The sequence below is a fragment of the Lutra lutra genome, chromosome 9, assembly GCF_902655055.1.
Source record: "Lutra lutra chromosome 9, mLutLut1.2, whole genome shotgun sequence".
Classification (NCBI taxonomy): Eukaryota; Metazoa; Chordata; class Mammalia; order Carnivora; family Mustelidae; genus Lutra; species Lutra lutra.
In genome coordinates, this window is record NC_062286.1 from 34653498 (window position 1) to 34679640 (window position 26143).

A 26143-nucleotide genomic window follows, 5' to 3' on the forward strand; every position below is an offset into this window, starting at 1 on the left:
TTAAGGAGACAGAAGGCTGTGGGCTGTCCATCATATTTTATTTTTCAACCCAATTTGGTTTTAGAGTGATTACCCATGGCACTTAAAAATCCCATGAGGGTATGGACCAAGCCTGTCTTGTTTTCCCTAATACCCAGTTCATATTGGATACTTAGTAAATAGTGGCAAAGGGGTGATGATGGAAGTCTCAGGAAGAGAATTCAGGGAAGGGAAGCTTAATATATCCTTGATGCCTCTTTAAAAAAAAGAATTGTCTCAGCTCTGTGGGAGCTGAAGATTAAGGCCTGTGTGTCGAGCCAACACTGCAGATATGTGATTGTGTTGACTGAAGAGCAGGAGCCTGGAGCTTTAGCCATCAGACTGTCAAAGACTGAGACAACATACTCCCAGGCAGGCTGAGCCTGACTTGGGTCTGGCCCAGATAGAATGCCTGTCTGTTTCTTCTTTGGAAGGGAGCCCCAAGAGTGCCTGCAAAGCTGAACTAAGATGGTTCTCTGAAAAGCATTTTGAATCAATTTCAAATGTGTTGACAGTACATGGTTGAAACCCCATAACTGGGTTGGGGGTGGGTAGAGTTAGTTTGAATCTAGAAAACCAAGGTCAGGTTTCTTTGTGAGCTACCTTAACTGTGTAAGACCCTCGGTCTGTCTGTTGTAGTAAGCTGGTTTTAAGTGACCCTGGCATTTGTATTTGGGTCCACGGGACGCATTTGCTATAAATTAACTGACTCTGATTCTAATTCTTGTCTGTGGCATTAACCAATGAAACCTTACCTTAGGTAAGTCTCTTAACTAACTTAGTCTAAGCTTTCATTTCCCAATTTCAAAGTCCCTGGTTTTAAAATAGAGGGTTTGGACCATCTCATTCACCCATTTCCTATCTAAAATATGACCTTTCTCTTATTTTCCTTAAGGACAAGAATCATGTGTTCTTCTTCAATATGCCCTTCCGTTCAAGCACAGATCTGGACACGACAGGCACAGACAGCCTGCAGTATGGCTGTGTTCCAGAAAGGCCTAGGCCAAGACTCCTCTAAGAACTTTCTCGAGCCAGGACCTAGGGCCAGCAGTGATAAAGTTAGAAGAGGAAGAGCACTGGCATCCTTTGATCTATAAACGGTTACAGAACCTTCTAAACTGCTCATAGCGCTCAGGTTTGCTCTGAAGCTGGACACCCAGGCCCCACGTGGAGCCCAGGCTCATCTTTGCGTTCACATTGAACAGTAGAAGACGGCAAAAGACAATGCTTCCAATACAGTCTGGGGCTGGTGGAGGACAGAACTGTGAAATATCATACACATGTGTATATCTGTTAAAGCTGGGTTCTAGAACTCGGTTTCAACATGCGGAATCCGGGGTGACTCTGTCTGCCCGGCGAGGGTGCTGCAATGTTTTCCGTCCTGGTCTTAGAATGATAAGTCACCAGGGACAGCAGACAGGATGGTCATCTTACTTCTGCTCCTTTCCAGGGAACAGGCAAGCGAACTGCTGCAGGGAGAAACAGAGAAGGGGGCAGGAAAACAAGTAAGTCGCAGCACGGGGGGAGCAGGGAGGAGAGAGAATGGCAACAGACATGGGAGCTCAGCTGCCAGCAAAGATCTGAGGCGCTACATTGCTCCAAGGAGGGGAGGCAAGCCTTCCCGAATCCAGGCGCCCCAACATGATTGTGAAAGCCGCACCCATGGGCCCACAGACAGCCAACACTGCTGTAGAACCAGTGAGACACCTTGGGAAGCTGCTCAGGTTTCTGGAGACATCTCTGTAAAAGGTGTGCCCTCTGTCCCTGGTGGATGCTTGGAACCCCAGTGGGAGGCGATCCCAGAGCTGCCACCAGAGCTGAAAATCCTATTTTTTTTTTTTTTTAAGGCAAAGTTAATTTCAGAAATTTTGTTCTCAATTTTGTTCTAGGGCTCCAAGCCAATTCCTTCCTTCCCAGTGGCGGCTGGCCGGCAGGGCAGACTGAGCAGGCGCAAAGAGCTTTGATGTCAACAGAGGTAGGCAGGGCAGGCCCCAGTGGAAAACTGTGAAGTCAGCAGAGTTATCTCCGGCACTCCGCCCTTCCCCCTTGCTTCCCCTTTCTCCACCCATTTCCCCCTCTCAGCTTCCAGCTTCTCATTTCCCAGGGGACCCTGGAACATATGAAAACCCACCCCTCCAAAGATAGGAGGGGGCCTGCTCATGGCTCCAGCTATCAAAGTCTGCCTTTCTCCCCCCGCGTCTAAAACAAACAAAGGCGTGCATTCCATACATTTCCTAAGGAAGGAGAGTGAATACAGAAACCTTGTCCTTTGTGCTCTCCTGGTGAAACCCCAAGAGCCTGGGGCCTCAAGTTTGAAGCTGTCTTCCTGCCTCCTGGGACTTTAAAAGGAATCAGAAGTGCCTCAAACCAATGCATCTGCTTGGTTTATGGCTCAAATGTAAACCACAAATTATAAAATGATAAATCGCTGTTCGAATCTCTTCCAGGAAAGACTATGTTGTCAAGATTAAGTTACAGCCTCATGGCCGTATGAGTGAGTCTCGCTGCTGACTAACTCTCTCACTCATTTTCCTGCTGGAAATGTTTTTTTCTTCTTGAACTTTCACTGTTTCTGAACACTTTAAACAAAGAAAATGACTGAAGGCAGGAAAAACATCGGGGACTTCTCAACCCATGGAGCCTTTTACAGGCTTTATTATGTAACGGCTGCTTTCATTTTGTGAGCACCAAAGGAAGTTGAAGAAATCTCTTTCTTCTTGAGCGCTTAACTGCCAGGGAACGGTGAGACATGGTTTCACGTGGGCAGTGACCCTCACTTCAGACGCTCGTCGGAATGTGGAGTGTGTGGTAAATCAAAGCCGCCTTAAGGAATCTGGGTCTTAAAGTATCTGTTCCGTGATTTGAGCAGGATTGCAACATGAGTTACTGTATTTCGCCCACATGAAAATCAATTCTTTAGACTTCTCTCACAGGGCCTGGTCTAGCGACAGAGGAGTGTGACAAGTAATGAGGCCCCATGCAGGCTTTCCCATAAGGATGCTCCTCTCTGCCAGAGCTTTGGCAGGCCAAAGGAGGAGCCATGAGGTCCCTTGATTGAGAGACCCTAACATGCCTGGCTGTGGGTCTGTCACCCTGACCTCATTTTGAGGACCTGAGGCTGCAGGAAGCAACCCAGCTGTCCATCGTCTTTCTCCAGCACAGTGCCTTTGGTGATACAACCCTGACCTGGTTTCTCCAAGGCCACTCAAGGCCTGAGGACTATCAGACCGTGAGTCAGAATCAGGGCAACCTTTCCTCCTAAGCTCCTTCTGATTTATTTTATACCTCAGCCCCTTCAGTCTCTTTCTTGGGGTCCCCACGTCCTCACAGCGGTTTTCACTTTCTGACACTTTTCCACAGTATCGCCCACACCAGCGCCTCCAGGCCCCACCCCAGCTCCTCTTGTCTGCTTTTCCTGAAGTCGGCCTGCTGTCTTTACTCCTGCTTTTTCTGGGACACTTCAAGTTGTGGAGAGAGGTTTTATTTGTGTGTGTGTGTGTGTGTTTTTTTTCATTTTTTTTTCCTGTGATTATAGCTCTTTCTTCCAATTTTGACTAGTCTGGCGTCTCTCTGATTATAGCTCATTAGGATTCCTGAAGCTAGAAGGCAACTTTTTGGTTTTTTTTTTCAGGCTGCCTTGTTTTTATTTTTTTAAATAACATGCATTACAACTTATTTTTGCCTGACAGTATAAAGATGAACGCAGTAATAGTCATGAGCCCCACAGTCCAGACTACTCCCAACAGCATTAAAAATAATAAACACAGAAGTCGTGAATATGTGGGAAGAAAATAAAAACAATTTTTAAAAGGCGTAAAAGGAAGAATAAAAACTTCCCATTCTGCCTGAGTCCCTCTCCGCAAATATAACCACTATTACAATTTTTTTTTTATTCTTGGTACTACATATTGATTTCTGTCCTTTAACAAAATTTTATGTAAAAGCGGTCTTACTCTACTTATTCTGCATTATGCTTTTTTCACCCAAAAAGCTACCTTAGAGATCTTTCCACATGTGCACTGCAGATATACTCCCTTCTTCTAATGTCTGCAGAGTCTTTGTAAGAAGAGAATGTGACTTCCAAATGAGCGGCACTCAACGTAATTCCTGCCCCCTTTCTGTCCCTTTACTCCTTCTACTCCCTGAGGACTAACAAGCTTGGAAGTACAACTTAGACATGCTGGGTTCAGCTCTGCCCTTTCTGCTTAGCACCAAGCTTCCTGTAGGGAGTGTGCCTTCTGCTGCCGTAGAAGTAGGCAGAACTAGGGTGAACAGATGCTTGGTTCTGGGTTTCAGTGCTGTGAAATGTGTCTCTCATTTAATGTGAGATCGTGTGTGGTACCACATCCAACTTTGTCTTTTATAGGCATTATTAGGCCTTCGTCTGCCAGTCCTCAGTTTTATTTCTCAATTTATTCAGAGCTAGAGCAGGGAAGAGGGCTGCCATTTATTGGGCCAACCTAGGATCCCCAAATATTGTTCCTTATATAGATATATCAAAATGTATTTGATCAGTTTTCTAATGATGAATGTTTAGGTCATTCCAGTCGATGGCTTAAACAGACATCGGTGACGTCTTTATGCATATACCTGGGTGTACTTTTTGCAAGCACATCGATGGGCAAATTCCTTATACTACAAGTGCTAGGTCAATGGCATGTGCCTTTGTGTCCCAAACAAAGATGGGAGAAAAGGCCTCCCTGGAAAGGAGGTACCAAGATAATAAACTAATAATCATAATGTAATAATTAACAAGGAGTTGTTTCTTGTTGTGTGCCAGATTCTGTGCTAAACACTTTGTATATGCTAATGTTTTTGATCTTCGTAACGACCTTATGACATAGTGACAATTATTCATTCCATTTTACAGTTGAAGATCCGGAGATCAAAACTGTTCAATAATTCGCCCAAAGTCACAAAACTGGTAAGCAGTGGAGATGGAATCCATGTCCTTGTTTGGGTGATTGCATAGCCTGTACCTCTGACCACCTGACTAAAGGTGTTCCCCATAGCATAGAGTGGGTGGTAGCCTGGGCAAGCCCTTGAACATGGGTAAGGACCATTGGTTCAGGGCTCAGCTCACACATGTGTACGTATATGGTAGAGTGACCAAGAATACAGAATCTGCAGCCAGACTCTATGGGTTCAAATCCCAGGTTGGCCTCTTACCAGCTGTGTGATAAGTACCTAGCTTTCCTCATCTGGAAAATGGAGATTTTTTTTTTTTTTGGAGATTTTTAAGAGAATTAAGTTATTCAATAACTGTCAAGCACTAAGAACACAGCCTGGTATAGAGTAAGGCCTTCATAATGGTTTGAGGGTATTTTTGTTTCTGTTTTTTAAATTTTTATTTATTATTCAAATTTAAATTTAATTAATTCACATATAAGGTATTATTGGTTTCAGAGGTAGAAGTCAGTGATTCATCAGTCTTTTTTTTTTTTTGAGATTTATTTATTTATTTATCTGACAGAGAAATCACAAGTAGGCAGAGAGAGGGGGAAGCAGGCTCCCTGCCAAAGGGAGAGCCTGATGCGGGGCTTGATCCCAGGACTCTGAGACCAGGGCCTGAGCCGAAGGCAGAGGCTTAACCCACTGAGCCACCCAGGCGCCCCAATTCATATAATTGAATATGTATATATGTATATATATTCAATATAATGCCCGGTGCTCATCACATCATGTGCCCTTCTTAATGTCCATCACCATGTTACCGTATTCCCCACCCGCTCAGCAACCCTCAGTTTGTTTCCTATGATTAAGAGTTTCTGATGGTTTGTCTCCCTCTCTGATTTCATCTTGTTTTATTTCTTCCTCTCTTCCCTTATGATCCTCTGCTTTATTTCTTAAATTCCACATATGAGTGAGATCATGTGACAAATGTCTTTCTCTGATTGACTTATTTCATTTATACCTTCTAATTCCATCCACATTATTGCAAATGGCAAGATTTCAATTTTGGCTGAGTAATATTCCATTGTATATATATCACATCTTCTTTATCCATTCATCTGTCGATGGACATTTGGGCTCTTTCCATAGTTTGGCTATTATGGACATTGCTCCTATAAATGTTGGGGTACATATTGTTAAGTAAAATAAATTCATTTACTTTACAATTATTTTTTACTTCCAAAAGCAGTATATGAATTCACATTTGTGTTACACTAAATAAGTCAAATAAAATACAAGTAAATATATAATAAAATGTGAAAGTCCCCCTTCTCCTTAATCATCTGCCTCCACCTGACCCCTTTCAGTCCTACTTCTCTCTTTAGGGGTTCATGGTTAGTGTCTATGCTTCCAGACTTTGTTTTATTTTGTTTTTCATATGTATTTATCTTTATATGTATATAGTTTTATTTGTGTGCCTATGCTATCGGAAGAGTAATTCACCATAGTGATTAATAAATGGACACTGGAACAAGACCATCTGAATTCAAATACCAGCTCATTTACCTACCAGCGGGGTGACCTTAGACAAATTACATAACCTCTCTGGGACTCAGTTATTTCATAATCTCCACAATGGGGAAAAAGCCAAGACCTTCCTTGAATGGAGATGAGATGAATTAATATATACAAAGATTTTTGGAAAAGATTTACTATCTATTTTAGAGAGAGTGTGTGTGCACAGGGGGAGGGGCAAAGGGAGAGGGAGGGAAAGTCTGAGACAGACATTGTGCTGAACACAGAGCCCAATGGGGAGCTCTATCTCACGACCCTGAGATCACAACCTGGGCCAAATCTAAGAGTCATACACTTCACTGACTGAACCACCCAGATGCTTTTAAATATATATACAAAGCTTTTAAAACAATGCCTGATGCATAGAAAATCCTCAAGAAGTGCTAGATCCCTTAATTATTCCTACGTATGGTGTATGGGGACTTCTCTCTCCCCTGACGATACGTCTTAGGGATTATTCCACAGCAGAATACACAGATATACCTCATTTTAAAATTGGTTAGTACGATGTCTCCTGGTACAACCACAATGTAGTGTGTTTAGATCTGTTCTAATTTGGGTTGTTTCTAGCATGCAGCCTTTTCTCATCTGAAAATACAGAGTCCTGGAGCCAATCAACACTAGCTTCGCCAGCCATCAGTATATTTTACTTCTTCTACTTAAGAAATACGTACAGTGCTTACTAGCTAACTGTTACACAATGCCCTCATCACCTTCAAAATGTTAACTCATTTAACACTCATGTGATGCTTCTGAAGTAAGGTTACTTAATCCCCATATTACAGATTGGGAAATCGAGGCACGGAGAGGTTAAGTACTTTACCCAAGACTGCAGGGCTAGGAAAAGAAGGGCTAGGATTCCAAGTCACGCAGTCTGGCTCCCAAGTTCATACTCTTCACCTCTCTGTCCACATTCTGCACCTCTATTCTCGGTTCTAAAATCCGCAGCATCACTCCAGTAAGACCCTGAGCCTCATCTTTTCACATTTTCATCCATATTGTGAATCGGAATCCAGCCTCTTTGGAATATACTTAGGAACGTACAAGTACTCTAAAAGAGCAACCTGATTGCTACATCAGTGAGACTCCTTAAACTACTAAGAGCCAGCCTTACTAAGGACTGTTTGGACTATAGCCAGCCAGCCATTGAGAAGTGATTCTTCAATCAAGTGATGATACCAGCACCCGCCTTCAGAGGCCCCAGGTCTGGGCTCTCGACTCCCCCTCTCTGTGCCATGCTGGCCCTCTGAGCAAACTCACAATGCAGGTCAGCAGACAGCCTTAAAATAAACAAATAAGTTTGTGTTGTGCCCCATTATGGAACAGTGGGTATCCAATTGGGTAGTGCAAAACTCATGCAAATAATCTTTTCTTTTTCCAATTCCTGCTGCACACGAGTCTTTCACAACTAACTTGACCAACTCAAATTCCTAAAATGCTGAGGTTCAGAAAGTCCAATCAAAAGTTTGCTAGTAAAAAATGAAACCCTGCCTTCTCTGTCCTCCATCACTGTCCTCATGCCTACCCTCAAGCTACTTTAGCTTTTAGACATGTGGCTACTCAATGCCTTTTTCCTTAAAGATATGGGTGAGATATTTCTTTTGGAGTATGTCCAGACAATCTGGAAAACCCATGCTTGATATTAGCTACAGGAAGAATATTAAAAAACAACAACAACAACAACAAAAAAAACAGACGAAGAACAAGAAATAAAATTAGGGCAGACAATGAGCCTGCCCTCTTTAGAAATCAGTATATCTTTCCAAATGGAAGATTTTCCAAATGGTTTTTTTAAAAATTCTGACTTTGTTAAGGAAAAAATAGGTAGACGTACACTCAAAATTTAATATTCTAAAAAGAAGTTATTTTATTCATTTTTTATTTATTTATTAAAGATTCTATTTATTTATTTGACAGAGAGACAGGGATCTCAAGTAGGCAGAGAGGCCAGCAGAGGGAGAGGAAGGGAAGCAGGCTCTTTGCTGAGCAGAGATCCCGATGTGGGGCTCGATCCCAGGACCCTGGGATCATGACCTGAGCCAAAGGCAGAGGCTTTAACCCACTGAGCCACCCAGGTGCCCCAAAAGAACTTATTTTACAGTTTAAGTTTTCATTTCAAAAGTTATTTATTGCTCATTCTAACATACTAAAACCTGCATTTACATTTTTTTTTAAAGATTTTATTTATTGAATTGACAGACAGATCACAAGTAGACAGAGAGGCAGGCAGAGAGAGAGGAGGAGGCAGGCTCCCTGATGAGCAGAGAGCCCGATGCGGGCCCGATCCCAGGATGATGGGATCATGACCTGAGCTGAAGGCAGAGGCTTTAACCCACTGAGCCACCCAGGCGCTCCCCCCCCCTTTTTTTTTAAGATTTTATTTATTTATTTGACAGATCACAAGTAGACAGAGAGGCAGGCAGAGAGAGAGGAGGTGCATTTACCTTTCATAAATAAACTTCTTTCTCTGGGTCTGTCCTTATAGAAAGAATGTATTTAAGGCCAGTTTTCTACCCATCCCAGTGCTTAAGTTTGACTCAAGGAGCTTTCTGTTCTGTTCCAGCTGTGACATGTTGAAAGTAGACCTGACAATTGTAGACAGCTTGCTATACTCTTTGAGCCTTGACTGTGGCTGTAGCCCACACTGTTTTAGGAAGTAGGGTGGAAGATAGAGTGAGAATGGCGGGGGTGGGGGGCTCTAATGGGAATAGGAAACAGGGTCTTCTCAGGGACTCTTTTCTACTCCTTTACTCTTCACACCATACAAGGGAACAGAATGTCTCTATCACCCGTGCCTAATTCAGTTCCTTTCACAGGGAGGTACTTGAACCTCAGGATGGGACCATGGCTTTATCTTACCCTTAGTTACAATCCAAAAAGCTGGAGATTGAATGCAAGAAACTGTATCCTGGAAGAACTGCTAAGACCAAAGACAGAAATTTATTGAAAAAGAAGTGACCCATTTTCATTAACTATTAAAAATATCAAACCACATCCAAAGAGATCAATCACCATGCCCTTCTATACCAGTATCATCTAGTGGAAACTGCTCTAACCTCTAGTCCCTACTAAAGAAAAAGTTAGGTCCAACAGTCTTGTTTTGTACTATGTGATCCAGCTTTCTGTTCTCACAGGTGATTGGATAAGAGGTAGGCAACTGATTCAAGGAGCATCCATCCACAGATTGGCTAGATTCCCTTGACCCATAGCCAGGTATGAAAAGAGATGCTGGACAAATCAGAGTCCCTTTTTCCTAGAGGTGGCATGTAAACAAAGAGAGACATTACTAGTTAGTAGCCGGGCAGAAAGGAGTATGGCTGTCCTATATTTCTAATGATGAAAGGCTGTGAACGCTTAGGGATTTCTGTGGGTGAGGTCTGTGCTGCCCACCCCACCAAACTGAGAACTAGCTTCTAGCGCTGGTTTCCCCGAAGCCAGCCCATTCTGGTTCCTGATTTTAGGTTTCTGAAAACTCGCATTATCTTATCATGTATTTTTCTTAACATGCTTGAGCTAACTGGAATGAGTGCCTGATACTTGTAGCCAAAAAAAGGCCAAACTAAAACACTATCAAAAAGGCGGGCAAACATAGAGCCAAAATAAAGGGGATGGAAGAATCAGGAAGGTCTAAACCAGAAGCAACGGGAGTAGGTGACTTTGTTAAGGCTCTTGAGGTTATAAATAATATTATTGAAACTAACTCAGGTTGATGAAAGAAGAGGAAAAAAAAAAAAAGAATTCCTGTATTTGTGTGAAGGATACTAAAGGGCAGCCAAAATTTCTAAAAACTAGTGTCATTCCTCAAAATGTTAATCCATAGGACTGTTGCCATATGAGCCAGCAGTTCCACATCTATGAAAAGGGATGTGTGCCCAAAAATGTGTACACCAGGGGCACCTGGGTGGCTCAGGGGGTTAAGCCTCTGCCTTTGGCTCAGGTCATGATCCCAGGGTCCTGGGATCAAGCCCCACATCAGGCTCTCTGCTCAGCAGGGAGCCTGCTTCCTGCTCTCGGCCTGCCTCTCTGCCTACTTGTGATCTCTCTCTGTGTCAAATAAATAAAATCTTAAAAAAAAAAAAAATGTGTACACCAGTGTTCCCAGCAGCATTATTCAGAATAGGCAATGAGTGGAAACAACTCAAATGCCCACCCACTGATGAATGGATAAACAAATAGATATATCCATATAATAGAATATTATTTAGTCATAAAAAGAAATGAAACTTGACACATACTACAACATGGATGAACCTTGAATAAGTGAAAGGAGCTTGACACAAAAGGCCATATCCTGAATGATTCCATTTATGTTAAATGGTTAGAATAGGCAAATCCATAGAGACAGAAAGTAATGTAGTAGTTACTAGGCACTGTGTGGAGTGGGAAATGGAGTGACTGCTAATAGGCCTGGAGTTTCTTTTCTTTTTTTTTTTTAAGATTTTATTTTTAAGTAATCTTATTACTTAATCTCGATTTAAGTAATTGAGCCCCAACATGGGGCTCGAACCCATGACCCTGAGATTAACAGTCGACTGCTTCACCAACTGAGCCAGCCAGGTCGCCATGGAGTTTCTTTTGCAGGGATAAAAATGCTATGGAATTAGATAGTGATGATGGTTGCACTACTCTGACTATACTAAAAAACCACTCAATTGCATAGTTTAAAAGCCTTAATTTTATGGGATGTGAATTATAGCTCAATAAAACTGTTATTACAAAAATTACGTATGTACCAAATAGAACAAAGCAAAACAAAAAAAAGGAGCGTCACAATGTAGAAAGCCAGAAACCATACAATTCTCTCTCTCTCTCTCCCCTTCACTGTTATTTCTGCTTCCATATGAACATCTGCTTCATTCTTCTCTCTCTACAGATCAGTTTTCTTAGCTTTTTCATGGATATAGCAGACAGACTATGAACTCCATAGTTCAAAACTTGTGTGTTGTGACAGAGACTAACTAGATGATCACCTACCCATTTTCTCTTCTTTCTAGGCATATGACTGGACTACATTTCCCAGTATTCTTTGCAGTTAGCTGAGGTCATGTGAATAAATAAAATCTTTAAAAAAAATTTTTTTCTTGAACTTTCTAAGGATGGAAGGTAGACTTCATCTTTTTTTTTTTTTTTTTTTTTGACAGAGAGAGATCACAAGCAGGCAGAGAGGCAGGCAGAGAGAGGAGGAAGCAGGCTCCCCACTGAGCAGAGAGCCGGATGCGGGGCTCGATCCCAGGACCCTGAGATCATGACCTGAGCCGAAGGCAGAGGCTTAACCCACTGAGCCACCCAGGCGCCCCGGTAGACTTCATCTTTAAGTAACAACTGTTTTTATGTTCCTGAGGACCCAAAGGAGTGGCAATAGTTGTTCTTGGAGACACCCTGAGCCAATGGAGTAATCCAAATGCAGATGTTTTAGATGGAGATGCTGAGGTTTCTGTTGAATAACACAAAAAGCCATGGGGTGCCTGGGTAGTGTAGTCAGTTAAGCATCTGACTTTGTCTCAAGTCATGATCTCAGGGTCCTGGGATTGAGCCCCTCATCGGGCTCTCTGCTCAGTGGGGAGCCTGCTTACCCCCCTTCTCTCTCTCTGCCTGCTTCTCTGCCTACTTGTGATCTCTGTCTCTGCCAAATAAATAAATAAAATCTTAAAAAAAAATTGAGTATACTCTGTTCCTTTGGGAATTTGTCTGGCATTTTTGTTACCAAAAAAAATACATTTTTTAAAAGCAATATCTACACCCAACATGGGGCTCAAAGTCACAACACCAAGATCAAGAGTTGCAGGCCTTACCAACTGAACCAAGCAACTCTAAAATACATTCTTGATAGCAAATTTTCATAGTCATTTATTTTAAAACATCATAGAACACTTCAATATCGTATCTTGATTTTAGTGAAAAAAGAATAGTAGTTCTGAGATTTCAGGTTTTTGATTTTTAAGAAATAGCACAAGCTGGGGAGAGAAGAAGGGAGAGAGAGAGAGAGAGAACCTTAAACAGACTGCATGTCCAGCACTGAGCCTGATGGGGGCTTGATTCCACAAGCCCAACATCATGACCTGAGCTGAAATCAAAAGTCAGATGCTTATTGACTGAGCCACCCAGGCACCCCTCCAACTTCTCATTTCTGACCATCAACAGAGGACACAAGACATTGCAACAATCCAGACAGAGGTATACCTGCCCCCAGTAAGAAATGGCTTTTTGTGTTTGTGTGTGTGTGTGTGTATGTGTGTGTGTGTGTGTGTGTTTTAAAGATTTTATTATTTGAGAGGGAGAGAGAGCACATGAGCTGGGGTGGAGAGCTACAGAGGGATAAGCAGACTCTCTGCTGAGCAGGGAGCCCAGTTCAAGGCTCAAGAGAGGAGGAGGAGGCAGGCTCCCTGCTGAGCAGAGAGCCCAATGTGAGGCTCGATCCCAGGACCCTGGGATCATGACCTGAGCCGAAGGCAGAGGCTTTAACCACTGAGCCACCCAGGCACCCCTGCCTTCAGCTTATTTCATTATCCCAGGGTCCTGGTATCAAGCCCTGAATTGGGCTCCAGGCTCAGCAGGGAGCCTGCTTCTCCATGTCCTCCCGACTTGTGCTCTCTGTCTTTGTCTGTCTGTCTCTCTCAAATAAATAAATAAAATCTTTCAAAAAAGAAAAAAGAAGTTGGGGCCCCAAGACTTGGGTCAAGTGTACCAGAGGAGAGCCCCAACCAAGAGGGTGGGGAAGCTCCAGGCATGGCAGGCTGAGAGCTAAGGGGAGGGACTGCCCAGAGGGAACCCCGGGAAAAGGTTCTACAAGGGAACTTTAGAGGCAGTGATATCCGATATCCACTTTTAGGTTTTCTTTCTCTGCACTGTAATTCCCTTATGTAATCCTCAAGACTTCACAGAGTTTGTTGAAATTGCAGCCTTATGTCAGATGTGTCTTGGGTAATAGGAAGATGGTTTTCACATTTCACGGTAAGGTAGATTGTAGAGTGACAGCCTGCTGGAAAAGCCATTATGAGAAGTCCAGGGGTGATTGGGGGAGAGTCCTAGAGCAGGTGACCAGTGGAAACCAGCAGAGATGTAATATATAAAACTTTCTCGAGATTCTCAGAAATACGTGGAGAGAGGACTGGACTTTCTGCAGTCCTACAAGATGAAGAGTAAATCAGGATACATGAAGAGAAGCCAATCTAATAAGGTTGGAAAAAAATGAAAAAATATATATATATAACAAATGTGTATTGTGTGTATGCATGTATGTGTACTATATATCTATATAGTGTACTATATATCTATATATCTACACTGGGTTTATAATACATACTTTTTCACTTTTATCATGAGGTTTTTTTAGTATCCTTAAATATTATTCAAGTAAATAATAAGTATATAATGAATAATGGCCTCTTCGTACCCTTCCATGCTTTATTTAACTAATTCCAATTACTGGACTTTTTTTTAGTTTTTCACTTTTGTAAATAGCACTTCAGTGAACATTCTTATGTAGTTTTTTTGCATATTAAAAAAATTAATTCTGTGGCACCTGAGTGCCAGGTTAAGTATCTGACTGTTGATCTCAGCTCAGGTCTTGATCTCAGGGTTGTGAGTTCAAGTTCTGCATTGGGCTCCATGCTGGGAGTTGAGCCTACTTAAAAAATATGTAAATATTTCTCAAAATAAGTTCTCAGAACTATATTTTCTGTGGTAAATGGTATGAATGATTTTAGGCTTTCGATAGAGATTGACAAATTGCCCACTGGAAACATCATACCCAGAAGGACTCCATAACCATCATGCCCCCATACCCTCAGAATTGTAGGAGTGTCCATTTCACTATATCCTCCTGGGCTAACTTGCATATTCAGGGGATTAGCTGTGCTCATTTAAAGATGCTGAACATGACAGACAAAGACACAAGAAGGTATTCCCTTGTTACCAAGTGATTTCACCAAGAAAATATGTCTCAATTTCCATGTCAGAAGATTTGCCTTTCTTTACCTTCACAATAGTCTTTCTTTTGCAGGGTTGGCTGTGAGGAAACATCAATATTCCTTACAGAGAGAACTCACCGGATTCCTTAAAGGGAGCTTATTCTTCATTCTCCCCTTTCTACTTTGAAGACAATGTGAAATAATCTGTCTTCTGGTGACATGATTGAGGGAAAACGCTGTGTCCAGTTCTCTCAAGTCCACCCCTATAGGTATTCTGGCTCTAGGTAAATGCCTACTAGGTCTCACCTAATATACTTACAGTGACCAAGACTTTAGATATCATTATGGGGAACACTGGTGGGAAAATGAGACTGGGGCATGGAGATCACTTAAGGACCAGATTGATTAGATAAATTGATTTAGATAAAAGTTGTCCATGAGAACATGAAGAGTTTCAGGGAGGATCTGATGTTATAGCTTTGAGAGAAGCATCACAAGTGGATGTACTCCCACCAACTCTCCTGGCTCTCCCTTCAGTGCACCCCTCAATCCAAGGATAACCATGAGCAGCTTAGAGTTCCCGGCTCCCCAGGCAGGCAGGAATGTGTAGGGCACCGTCTATGAGGGAACATCTACCCTGTTGGAGACCCTGATCCCAAATAGTGAAGTGTGGGTCAAAGAAGACATCTAAGCAAAAGCTGTTCAACTTCTCTGATTTCATGAATTCATGGACAGTAGCTCTCGGAAGCACACTAGAACTCTGTTCTGCCCTTAAACACTTGACACCACAACTCCTCCGGTGAGCAGATAGGAGAACTAAGCAAGAAGTTTAGTTGTATCTCCTGAATTGTAATTAAATCATAAATGAACCTGGGCTAGTCCTCAGAATGCTGTACATTGCTTTTTGGTTTTTGGGTTTTGTTTTGTTTTTCAAGATTTTATTTATTTATTTGACAGAGAGAGAAATCACAAGTAGGCAGAGAGGCAGGCAGAGAGAGAAGGGGAAGCAGGCTTGCCGCTGAGCAGAGAGCCTGATGCGGGGCTCGATCCCAGGACCCTGGGATCATGACCCGAGCTGAAGGCGGAGGCTTTAACCCACTGAGCCACCCAGGTGCCCCCATTGCCTTTTGTTTTTAACAGCACTGTTGCTCACTACCAGAGTAATGCATGTGCATTATAGCAATAGAAAAAAGTACAAAGAATAAAATAATCACCCAGAATCCCAGAATTCAGACATTATCACAGTAAACATTCTTGTGGATATTTTTTCACTCTTTTACCCATAGATCTGTATATATACCGGTCATCTCTTTTATAATCCTGAGGTCATACAGGATTATTTTATAATCTCCTCTTTTCTTGTAGCAGGTTGTTTTTTATTTTGCACCACTAACAAATAAAATTGTGAGGAGACTTCTTGGTAGATACCTCGATACCTGTGATGATTTGCTTTGGGCTCCTTCCTAGAAGTGAAGATGCTGAGTTAAAGGTAATTCACATTTTAGGGTTTTTGATAAATACTACTAACATGCTCTCCAGAAATGTTAACCATCTTACACATCTATTAGTGGTATATAAGACTACCTGTTTTCCTGCCTCTTCATCTATGCTGAATAGTATTTTTTTTTTAATTTCCCAATTTAGTTTCTGGCAAATGGTATCTCTTTATTTTAATTTGTACATGTCAAATATTCTTGCCCTTATACAGAATTATTGGTGATTTGTATTTCTTCCTCTGTGAAATGCCTGCTCCTGTCCTTAGTTTTGCCTCTGTTGCTTGACCTGCAGTTGGGCCAAATTGGTGAGCCTGGTTTTGTGCAAATCCCTGGATGACTGAGATTGGCAACTGCTCCACACTGACAAGAAGATGGCTTCCCCACACCGTTGGTCCTGGGAAGCTCTCTGGGGGCGCTTCCACAGGAATGGCTTCTTGCTTTGGTGTGAGAGTAGCCCACCTTATGCCATGGACTGTGTGTACCTGGGTTACATCTTGCCACACAGGCTGGTGCAAAAATGCTGCCATTTTGAAATGAAAGGTTTAGGTCTGAGGGACTCTCATATTCATTCATAGACTACCATAGACTCTCATTTTCATTCGTAGACTACCAGATTCATAGATCCTCCCAAAACTTCAGTCTCCCCAGTTTACATTGAGGGGACATGACTATGGAGGCCTAATCTAGAAATGAACATTCAGTTTAGAGCAGGCTCTAGGTACCCAAGAATGAAGAACTCCTGTGCTGGGAGGACATTAATGATGACCATCTTGGCCTATGCAACTGAAAATGCTCCTCTATTACAGACAATTCATACCTTGGTCAAGCACTCAGTGTGGGCAAAGCCAAGCTTTAGACTAGGCGGAGGACGAGGAAAGATCCAAAAAGCTTCCTGACCACCTGCATGGGGGCCCACATGCATGCATACTCACGCATTCTGTTTGCATGCACATGCATATGAAATTACCAAGAAAAGAAATGAAAAGGAATGACATGATCAAAAACAAATAATTCACTTTATATCTCTCCCTTTCTCCAAAAATAATTTCTGACTGCCTAAAGGCAAATTAATACAGTAACACTCATACAGCTTACTCCTCTGATGGACCTACAATAGGAACTCAAAGACTACCTCCCTAAAGTCTTCAGGCAAAAAGGAAACTGCTTTTTAAGTACATTGCAAAGCCTTTATGGGCTTTAATTGTGCCCATGAAGAACTATAAACTAGGGGCGGGGAAACCTCCAGGCCTTTAATCTTCTTAATATAGCCCAAGCGTTTCATTGTGCTTAAACACCATTTAGACTTCTTACACTTCCGGTTACAATTTTTTATTTTTTTATTATTCTTTTATTTGTTAATATTTTATTTTTTGTACGTAATCTCTACACCCAACATAGGGCTTGAACTTACAACCCCTAGATCAAGAGTTGCACGATCCACTGACTGAGCCAGCCAAGCACCCCTGCAATTTATTTTTTAAACTTCTATTTTATTTATTTACTTATTTACTTACTTATTTATTGAGAATGAGTGAGAGAGAGAACAGTGGGGGAGGGGCAAAGGGACAGGGGGAGAGGAGACTCTTAAGCAGGCTCTACTCCCAGTGCAGAGCCCGAAGGGGAATTCAGTCCCACGACTCTGAGGTCATGATCTGAGCAGAAATCAGGAGGTGGGTGCTCAACTGACTGAACCACCCAGGTGCCCCTATTTTTTTTTTAAATACCTGTTCTTTACTCATAGACTTCTGACATCTGGAGAGAGACAATTTTAAAATAAAATAAATCTTACATTTTATGTTTATTGTTATTTTAATTAGAGGCCATTACCTGTAGGTTTTTACAAGATTTCTTTATAATGTTTTTTTTTAAAGATTTTATTTATTTATTTGACAGAGAGAAATCACAAGTAAGCAGAGAGTCAGGCAGAGAGAGAGAAGGAAGTAGGCTCCCTGCTGAGCAGAAAGCTCGATGTGGGGCTCGAACCCAGGACCTGGGATCATGACCTGAGCCAAAGGCAGCGGCTTAACCCACTGAGCCACCCAGGCGCCCCTCTTTATAATGTTTTGATACTATATTTGGTCATTTGGTTACTAGATTTAAATTTTGATGTTTTAAGGGATCATAGGGTAGTGAGTGTCTAAAATCTGCAATTGCTATACCATCTGATCGTATACCTGAAATTAAGTTTCTAGTTAATCAGGCTTAGTTTTATCAGGTCATTGGCAACAGGTTGCTGAGAGTCTACTGTGGTATGAAAATAAATATGGATGAATAATATTGGACTTACCTCTGAGGGGCATACATTAGTCTAAGAAATATTATTTTCTGAGGATAGTAAGAAATGAACATGGATGAGGAATTGTTATCTAAGGAATGGTCATTCTATTAGCTTACAGTAAAAACAGAGTGACTAGTGGAGTAAGGGGGATAGTAGTGTGGGGTGGGGAGGAAGCATCTAATAGGTAACTACTGGAAAGTCTAGGAAATCAAGTTCTCCAGCTGAAGGAGGGAGGAGGAGAGAAGACTTAGTAAGGTACCCCCAACTCTAGAAATGCCCCATTACCATTCTTCAGCTCAAGTTAATCTTCTGCTTCTGCTCTTCTTTGTTCACTCAACAGATATTTATTGAGCACTTTCCATATGCCAGGTGCTTTTTCTAGGAGCTGGAAATAACAACAGTGAAAAAGACAGACAAAATCCTGCCAAACTTCTTTAAAACGATGACCTGTGTTTTCTCCTTCTGCATTCACAACACCCTTTTAGTCTTCACCCCCCATACGACCTGATATCCTCTCCCACCATCATGATAAAACAGTTCTCTAAAGACCAGTGGCCTTCTAATCACTGTATCTAGTGCCCCTTTCTCAGTTCTCCTCTTCCTTGGACCCTAGTATTTAATATCACCTGATTTTCATCATTTTTCAAAGTCTTGGCTCCTTTGCATTCTGTGATCTGGCACTAGGTTGTTTTTGATCTTTTTTTTATTTTTAAAAAATTTTTTATTCATGAGAGACTGAGAGAGAAGCAGGCTCCCCATGAAGGTGGGAGCCTGACTCAGGACTCGAACCCAGCACCCTGGGATCAGGACCTGAGCCAAAGGCAGACACTTAACCAACTGAGCCACCCAGGTGCACCACTATGGCACTAGTTTCAATTTGCTTCCTACAACTGTTACTGCTTCTTCCCTGACTCATTCTCTTGCCTCCTGAGTAAATATTGGTGGTCCCTCAAGTCCTACACTCTGCTTATTTTTTTTCTCTCTCTCTCTCTCAAATCTTTTCCCGTGATGATTTCTCATGGCTTACATCTTTGACTCTATTTAGAAATACCCTAAATCTATATTCCTGGACCCAGCCCTCTCCTAAACTGTAGTCCCACATTTCAAACTGTGTGCTGGAGGCTTCCATCTAGGCATCTGAGCATGATGCTAGCATAATCTGTTTAAAAGTGTTTGTGCCGAGGCGCCTGGGTGGCTCAGTGGGTTAAGCTGCTGCCTTCGGCTCAGGTCATGATCTCAGAGTCCTGGGATCGAGCCCCAGCATCGGGCTCTCTGCTCAGCAGGGAGCCTGCTTCCTCCTCTCTCTCTGCCTGCCTCTCTGCCTGCTTGTGATCTCTCTGTCAAATAAATAAATAAAATCTTAAAAGTGTTTGTGCCACTCAGTGTTCTCAACTGCTAACAACAGAAACCCACTCTGGCTAAGTCACACAGAAAATGAATTCACTGGGAGGATATCAGGTGGCTCACTGGGTAGACAGGGAAGCCAGAGGACCAAGCATGGAAAACGGGCAGGAACCCAGGCAGTCTAGGGCACAGAAGGCACAGCCAAATTCACCCCACAGGAGGAGTCTGTTGAGGACGCTGCCCTGGAGCTGGCTGTCCCCCCATCTCCCCCCCTCCCCCACTATCAGTGCTGGACTTCAATTCTCAACCTAACTTCCAGTGTGGTACCTAACTGCTGGTTTTTGTGTTATCCCCGCCTCCAATTTAAAAAGCTGAGCTGGGGCTTCCAACTGGCCTAAGTCATGACAAAAATGACCTCTAATTCCCTTCAGCTTCCCACAGAAGGAAAGGAATTCTGATGTAGGCCAGTGAAAATATGGCAACTAATCACCATATTTTATTTTATATAATCACCTCATTTCTTGAAGTTTCCCTTTGCATTTAATGCTGACATCATTTTCTCCATCACTAGGCACTGCACCTCAAAACTCTCCTTTACCCCTTCCTCTCCCTCAGCTTCTGAGGCAGTCATCCAGGTCTGTGAGGGTTTTGTTTACTGTTCATTCATGTGTTGTTTCCCTTCACACTCTTTTCTTCTTTGACCTTTCTGCAGAGACACCCCCCCACCTCCCCCACCAGCTCTGCAATAGCTTCTTAATTGCATTCCCCACTTTCAGTGCCTCCTCTAGGTTATCCATCCACAGGTTAATTTTTCTGTGACAACACTTTGATCATATCGCTTGCTGCTAAAACTACATTGTTGATAGATGTCTCAGCCTGGCGTTCAAGGATCTCTAAATGAGAATCCCAAAGAGACTAAGAGGCAAACTGGTACACTGAAAAGAACTTGACCTTCAGCTGCAGATAGACATGGGTTCAAACCCTGATTTCCCCACACTCTAATTGTATACTTCTGAGGCTCATTTTTTTGGTCTGAAAAGTGGGCGTAATAAAATATATCTCTGAGGGCATTTGTAAGTCAGCTCTTTGAAAGTCAGAACGGTGTTGCTATAATATGCATTTCGGTTGCAACATCAACTTACAGATGCTTATAATGGACAATATTCAATTACAGACCTGTCTGATTCAAAACCTTGAATAAGGTTGTCATTAATGTGGTTTTAACACAGGCAGGTTGGGATCAGCATTCTACATGTTTTGGGGGCTGGCAATCTAACCATCATTTATAGCATTGTTCCTGATTTCAAACAACTGACTTACAAATGACCTTTTGGAAATATTTTATTTGCAAGTAGAGAGCTTCCTGTGTTATTAATTTTGAGAGTTGAATTTTCCTGATTGGTTGCTTTCCACCATAACATTGCTATTTTAAAGTATTTTCCAGCAGAATTTCAATTTTATAAGAGGCTGCTATGAATTCCTTGTGGGGGAAAAAGTGTATAGTTATGGTGGACAGATAAAAATTATTAGTTATCATGTCTAAGGTTTGCCCAACATCCAGTAAATGTGGTGAAGCTGTAGCACGTAGAAAGACATTTTGAAGCTGGTTCCACAATCTCCAGCCCCACCTCATGGCATAAATCCTAGGTTGGCATTAGAAAAACTTAATTCCTCAGCCCATGCTGGGTCTCTTTTCTTTGCATGTCATGAGTGGCACCAACAAAGCTATCAACATTAGCTTGTGTCCACATTCATTCACCCCCTCATGTATCTACCCAGCAACTCCCCCTAAGTGAGGCATGTTTGGTGATCCCCACAGGATAGATTCATTCACACAAGCTCTTGCCAAGAATTTACAAGACTGTTAATTGCTTGATTCTTTTCTGAGGTCAGTAAGTCTGGAAAGTCTTAGGTGAAAGATAACAATCATGCCAAACTTGGGAGAACAATTATTTAATAAGCATGATATTTTAAACCAGTCTCTACAGATATAATTTGTGGGTGAGAGTGTGCAACTTATTTTTTTTTGTTTTTATATCATTAATGTTTTTAAAAATTAAAATACATTTATGATATTAAAATAATATAAAAGCAAAATCCCCTGTACCTCTCTCTACCCTTGTCTTCCCCCTTTCAGTTTTACTTCCTAGAAGCAATTACTTTTGAACACTTTGGGGTATATCCTCCCATGCTCTTTGTTTTTTCTCTTGCAATCATTTTAGTTAGGCCTAGGCATTCTTTATGGTTAGAAGCTAGAACAACCCTACCATTTAGCATCTTACAGATTTTGGAGCTCTTTCATACACTGCTTATATTAAACATGTAATTAAAAAAAAGAATCCCCCCCCCAAAAAAAACCCATTTCAGTTTTGTTCTCTCACACATAAGCTCATGTGGACAATCTAAAAAATTCCATTAATATAGGGTTTAGTCTTTAAAATAACATTAAGACAACAAAATAAAAGGAGGGAAAGCCCAACATACCTAAGAAAATCTAAAAACAAAACAAAAAACACTTCATTTTTCTTGACTGACACTTTTTTCCCCCCTGAAGGTTGTTTTATTGCAAACCCATAAATACAGCACCAATATGAAATCACTTAAGTAACTGATCTTCTCTAACCACTAAAAGGATATCTTTTTGCCTTGGCATCAACCAACTACAAAATAATGTTGCAAGAGTATGGCGGTAGGTTGGAAAATCTGGGCTGGGGCTTTTGACAATTTAAGGAACCAAGTAGAATCTTCCCTCCTTGGGAATGTGCCTTTTGGACAAGAACAGACAGGTAAAAACAGCACCACTTAAACACCTCTGTTTTAACTTTTATTACTTTGTAAAAAATCTTTTTTTTCTGTTCCTTTTCTCCACTTGACATCAGAAAAAGTTTTAAATGTCATGAAATTGATTTGGCTGTATATGGAGATACGGCATACCAAAGCAAAGGGAAATGAAAAACCCAGAGGACACAGAAAACCCTAAATAAACCCTCAAGTTTGGTCTCTGGGGTTTACAGATCACGAGAAACGTCATCCCAACCCCCACGCAATGTGACTCCTTGAAGAGCTGATGGATGCAGACCAACGATACAACATATTCTTGACTGACCCAGACAGAAAAAGTAGAGAAGCCAGAAACAGTTTATAGTTACCTTGAAGGTTCATCTAGCTAATGAGAGCAAAACAAAGAAATCAGTGTAAGAATTTTTTATTTTCCTTCAAAACTCAGGTCAAGGCTTTGACAATAGATGTGTGTCTTTAAAACTATTCTGAAACTGGGACTCCTGGGTGGCTCAATCAGTTAAGTGTCTGACTTTGGCTCAGGTCTTGATTGGGCCCAGCTCATAATCCCAGGATCCTGGGATCTAGTCCTGCATCAGGCTCCTTGCTCAGCGGGGAGCCGCCTGCTTTTCCCACTGTCTGCCATTCCCCCTGCTTGTGCTCTCTCTCTCTCTCTCTGACAAATAAATAAATAAAATCTTGGGGGGAAAAAAAGCATTCTGAAACTTGTCCCACCATAAACCATTTCGACATTTAGGGGAAGGTAACGATGCACAGAGTCAAGATTCTACGTTTAAAGAGAATGTTTTAAGGGGCGCCTGGGTGGCTCAGTGGTTAAAGCCTCTGCCTTCGGCTCAGGTCGTGATCCCAGGGTCCTGGGATCGAGCCTCACATTGGGCTCTCTGCTCAGCGGGGAGCCTGCCTCCTCCTCCTCTCTCTCTCTGCCTGCCTCTCTGCCTACTTGTGATCTGTCTGTCAAATAAATAAAAATCTTAAAAAAAAATAAAGAGAATGTTTTAAGCTTGTATTATTTGATATAGCTATACTTAGCCTTTTGCAATAATTGAACTCTTGGAAAATGTGTATATTTTACATTTACCGAATTAAATTGCACTTAAGGGGCTCAAGGTGAGGTCTAGGGGGAGTTCTGTACTGAAGATAATCTAAAGATAAATCCTTGAAGGATCTAAATAACTACCTAGTAATTGGTAATTGTATAGTACATTTGGATTTTTATGTGTGTTTGATGATAACGTACAGTTATGTTTTCATTTTGAGTGATTAATGTTCAATTTTCCACTTTATTATGACATTATTAAACTGTTTGTCAGATCTAATTTGATAAATATAAAACAGAAAAATTAATACTGGTTGCTTTAAAATAGTGGAATATTGGTTGTTGAATAATGTATTCAGATTGACTTGTTTTCAGAGTTCTTCTATGTTTGTCCAATATTAACAAATATTTATTGACCAGCTTCTCTGTAATAAACATTGAGTATACAATGGTTTAAGCAAACACAGGCACCATATAAGCCCACTTATAATAGTAATAGCTGCTAATACTTACTGAGTACTTAGAACACAATAGGCCCTGTTCTAAGGGGTTTACGTTTACTATCTCATTGCATCCTCTCAGTAACTCTCAGAAGTAGAAATGGTATCATCTTCATTTTGCAGAGGAAGAAACTGAGGCACAGAGACAGTGCTACACAGCCACTAATTGGTAGCACTGGGGTTTGAATCTAAGCAGTATGATCTGAGAACCTGCAGTCTTAACCACTTGGATGTACTACCTCTCCCACATTCTAAAAGATCTCCCTGTTGTATACAATACACTGGAAGAGACACTTATTGAATAATTATTCAAGAAAATAAAAAAATTAGAACTCTGATAAGAGCTATGAAGACAAGTATGGCAGGAACTATTTGGCTAGTTGTCACTAAAATGTTTCTCTTTTCCTTCTGTTTACAAAGTTTGGCTGTACTTCCTAACTTCCCTTGCAGTTGAGTGCAGTCTTGTAACTAAAATGTGGCCCATGGATTATGGATAAAAGTGATGATTCAGACATGGAAGTACAAATGGAAGTGTGTTATGTTTCAGACATGGAAGTATACTTCCTAATTGAACAGCTTCCTAATTGGTCCTCTGTGTTCTCCCATTACTACTCCTATTTGCTAGCTGAAAAGAGTGGAGTTCAAGATAGAAGCTTGGATCCTTGAATGACTTCATGGAGCAGAGTCCCCTGATGATCTGCATTGGTTACTGATAGAAGTGACAACATTTTATTATATTAAGCTAATTAAAATTTGGGGACTGTTTGTGATAGCATCTAGCTTATCTTGACTAACACTGAAAAAGAAACCTTTAAGTCGAATGCTGCTCTAAGGAAAAAAGAACTAAAACATGTAATCTTGAATTCATAGTAGGTTAGAGATGGTGTGAAAACAAATATTGGAGGTTGAATTACTCCAGAGACTTGCCATGGCATGGCAAAAGATTTGCTACAACTGTTGCTTATGCAACCTGGAAGGTAGTGCACTAAGTGCCTAGTAAGCCTATCACTCTAGAGGAAGTTTTTGAAAAGAGAGTAATAATATGTGTTGGCTACTATTTGCTAACCTTAGTAAAGCATTGCAGGAAAGAGAAAAACTCAAGCAAGAATTGACTGCTTTGGAAACAGAAATAAAAGAGAATTAGAGAAGCCTAGAAATTTTGAAGCTAAAAGATTAGAAAGCTGACTACTTCTAGATAGGAAACAAAATATTAAATACCTTTGAGCAATGAAGATCCATTTAGATCCAGACTACAATGATCTGACTAAGAGTGTGGTCTTCTCATCCAAATCTAATGGCTTGAATTAGTCCCCTATTAAATTCAGGGAGAGAAAGGAAATGGAGAAGGAAAGCAAAGACAAAAATCATGCATAAGAATTATGTGTAGGAAAGAAGTATGGGTGTGGTTATTGGCACATATTGCTGACTCGAAGCAAGTGGATCAGAAACCTACCAAGTTTTTGAGGGAATCATGTTCTCAAAGAAATTCTTTGATTACTTGAGTTGGAAATAATCTTTGATCTCATATTTGTACCAGTAAGGAGTGAGCTGAACAGGCTATAAGGAAGGTATATTTCTCAACAAGCTCTCATAGACTAGCAAAGCCAGGGGCCATGGAGTACAACGGACGAGGAAATTCCTTGGAAGGAAGATTAAGATTTAAGCAAAGAACTTTCCTTGCCTTTCATAATGCTTATCCCAGCATTCTGGTTATAGAAACATTGTGCTTATCCCAGGATTCCAGAATTGCTGTGGAAGAATAATTGCTATATTACTCCTGCTAGTTGTCCTTTTTCTGCACCAGCATTTATTTCATTTTTCCTGTCTTTGCCCTTTTCATATATATACATATACATACATATACACATATATGAAAAGGGCAAAGAATATAAATGTATATAATTTATATATATAATATGATTTTATGTATAAAATCATATATATATATACGTGTGTGTGTGTGTGTGTGTATGATTTTTGATTGTCCTCACTACTCAGGATGAACATGGGGGTTACTTAAGAAAAAAAAAAAAGTAAGTGAGGGATACCTAGGAGGCTCAGTGGGTTAAGAATTCAACTCTTGATTTTGGGTCAGATCTTGTCGTCGTGGGATTGAGCCATGTGTCAGGCTCCAAGCTGGGCATGGAGCCTGCTTAAGATTCTCTCTCTGTCCCTCTCCCCTCCACTTGAGCATGCTCTCTTTTTCTCTCTCTTTTTAAAAAAAAGTAACTGAAACAGAAGCAGATTAATCATGAAGTTAATGAAACTTCCTAGAGTTTCTTCCAAGACTCTTC

General features: G+C 41.2%; 1 long non-coding RNA gene across 4 annotated transcripts; it reads left to right on the forward strand.

The window, feature by feature from the left end:
• Positions 1–1414: 1414 nt before the first annotated feature.
• On the forward strand, positions 1415–25678 carry LOC125109088 (uncharacterized). Of its 4 annotated transcripts, none has more exons than XR_007130106.1 (4): positions 1415–3506; positions 4889–4942; positions 15762–15885; positions 24475–25678. It is a non-coding gene; the product is annotated as an uncharacterized LOC125109088 (long non-coding RNA). The 4 variants fall into 4 exon arrangements; XR_007130107.1 differs by having other exon boundaries at positions 1415–3247; XR_007130104.1 differs by lacking the exons at positions 15762–15885; positions 24475–25678 and adding an exon at positions 14489–15291.
• Positions 25679–26143: the final 465 nt, after the last annotated feature.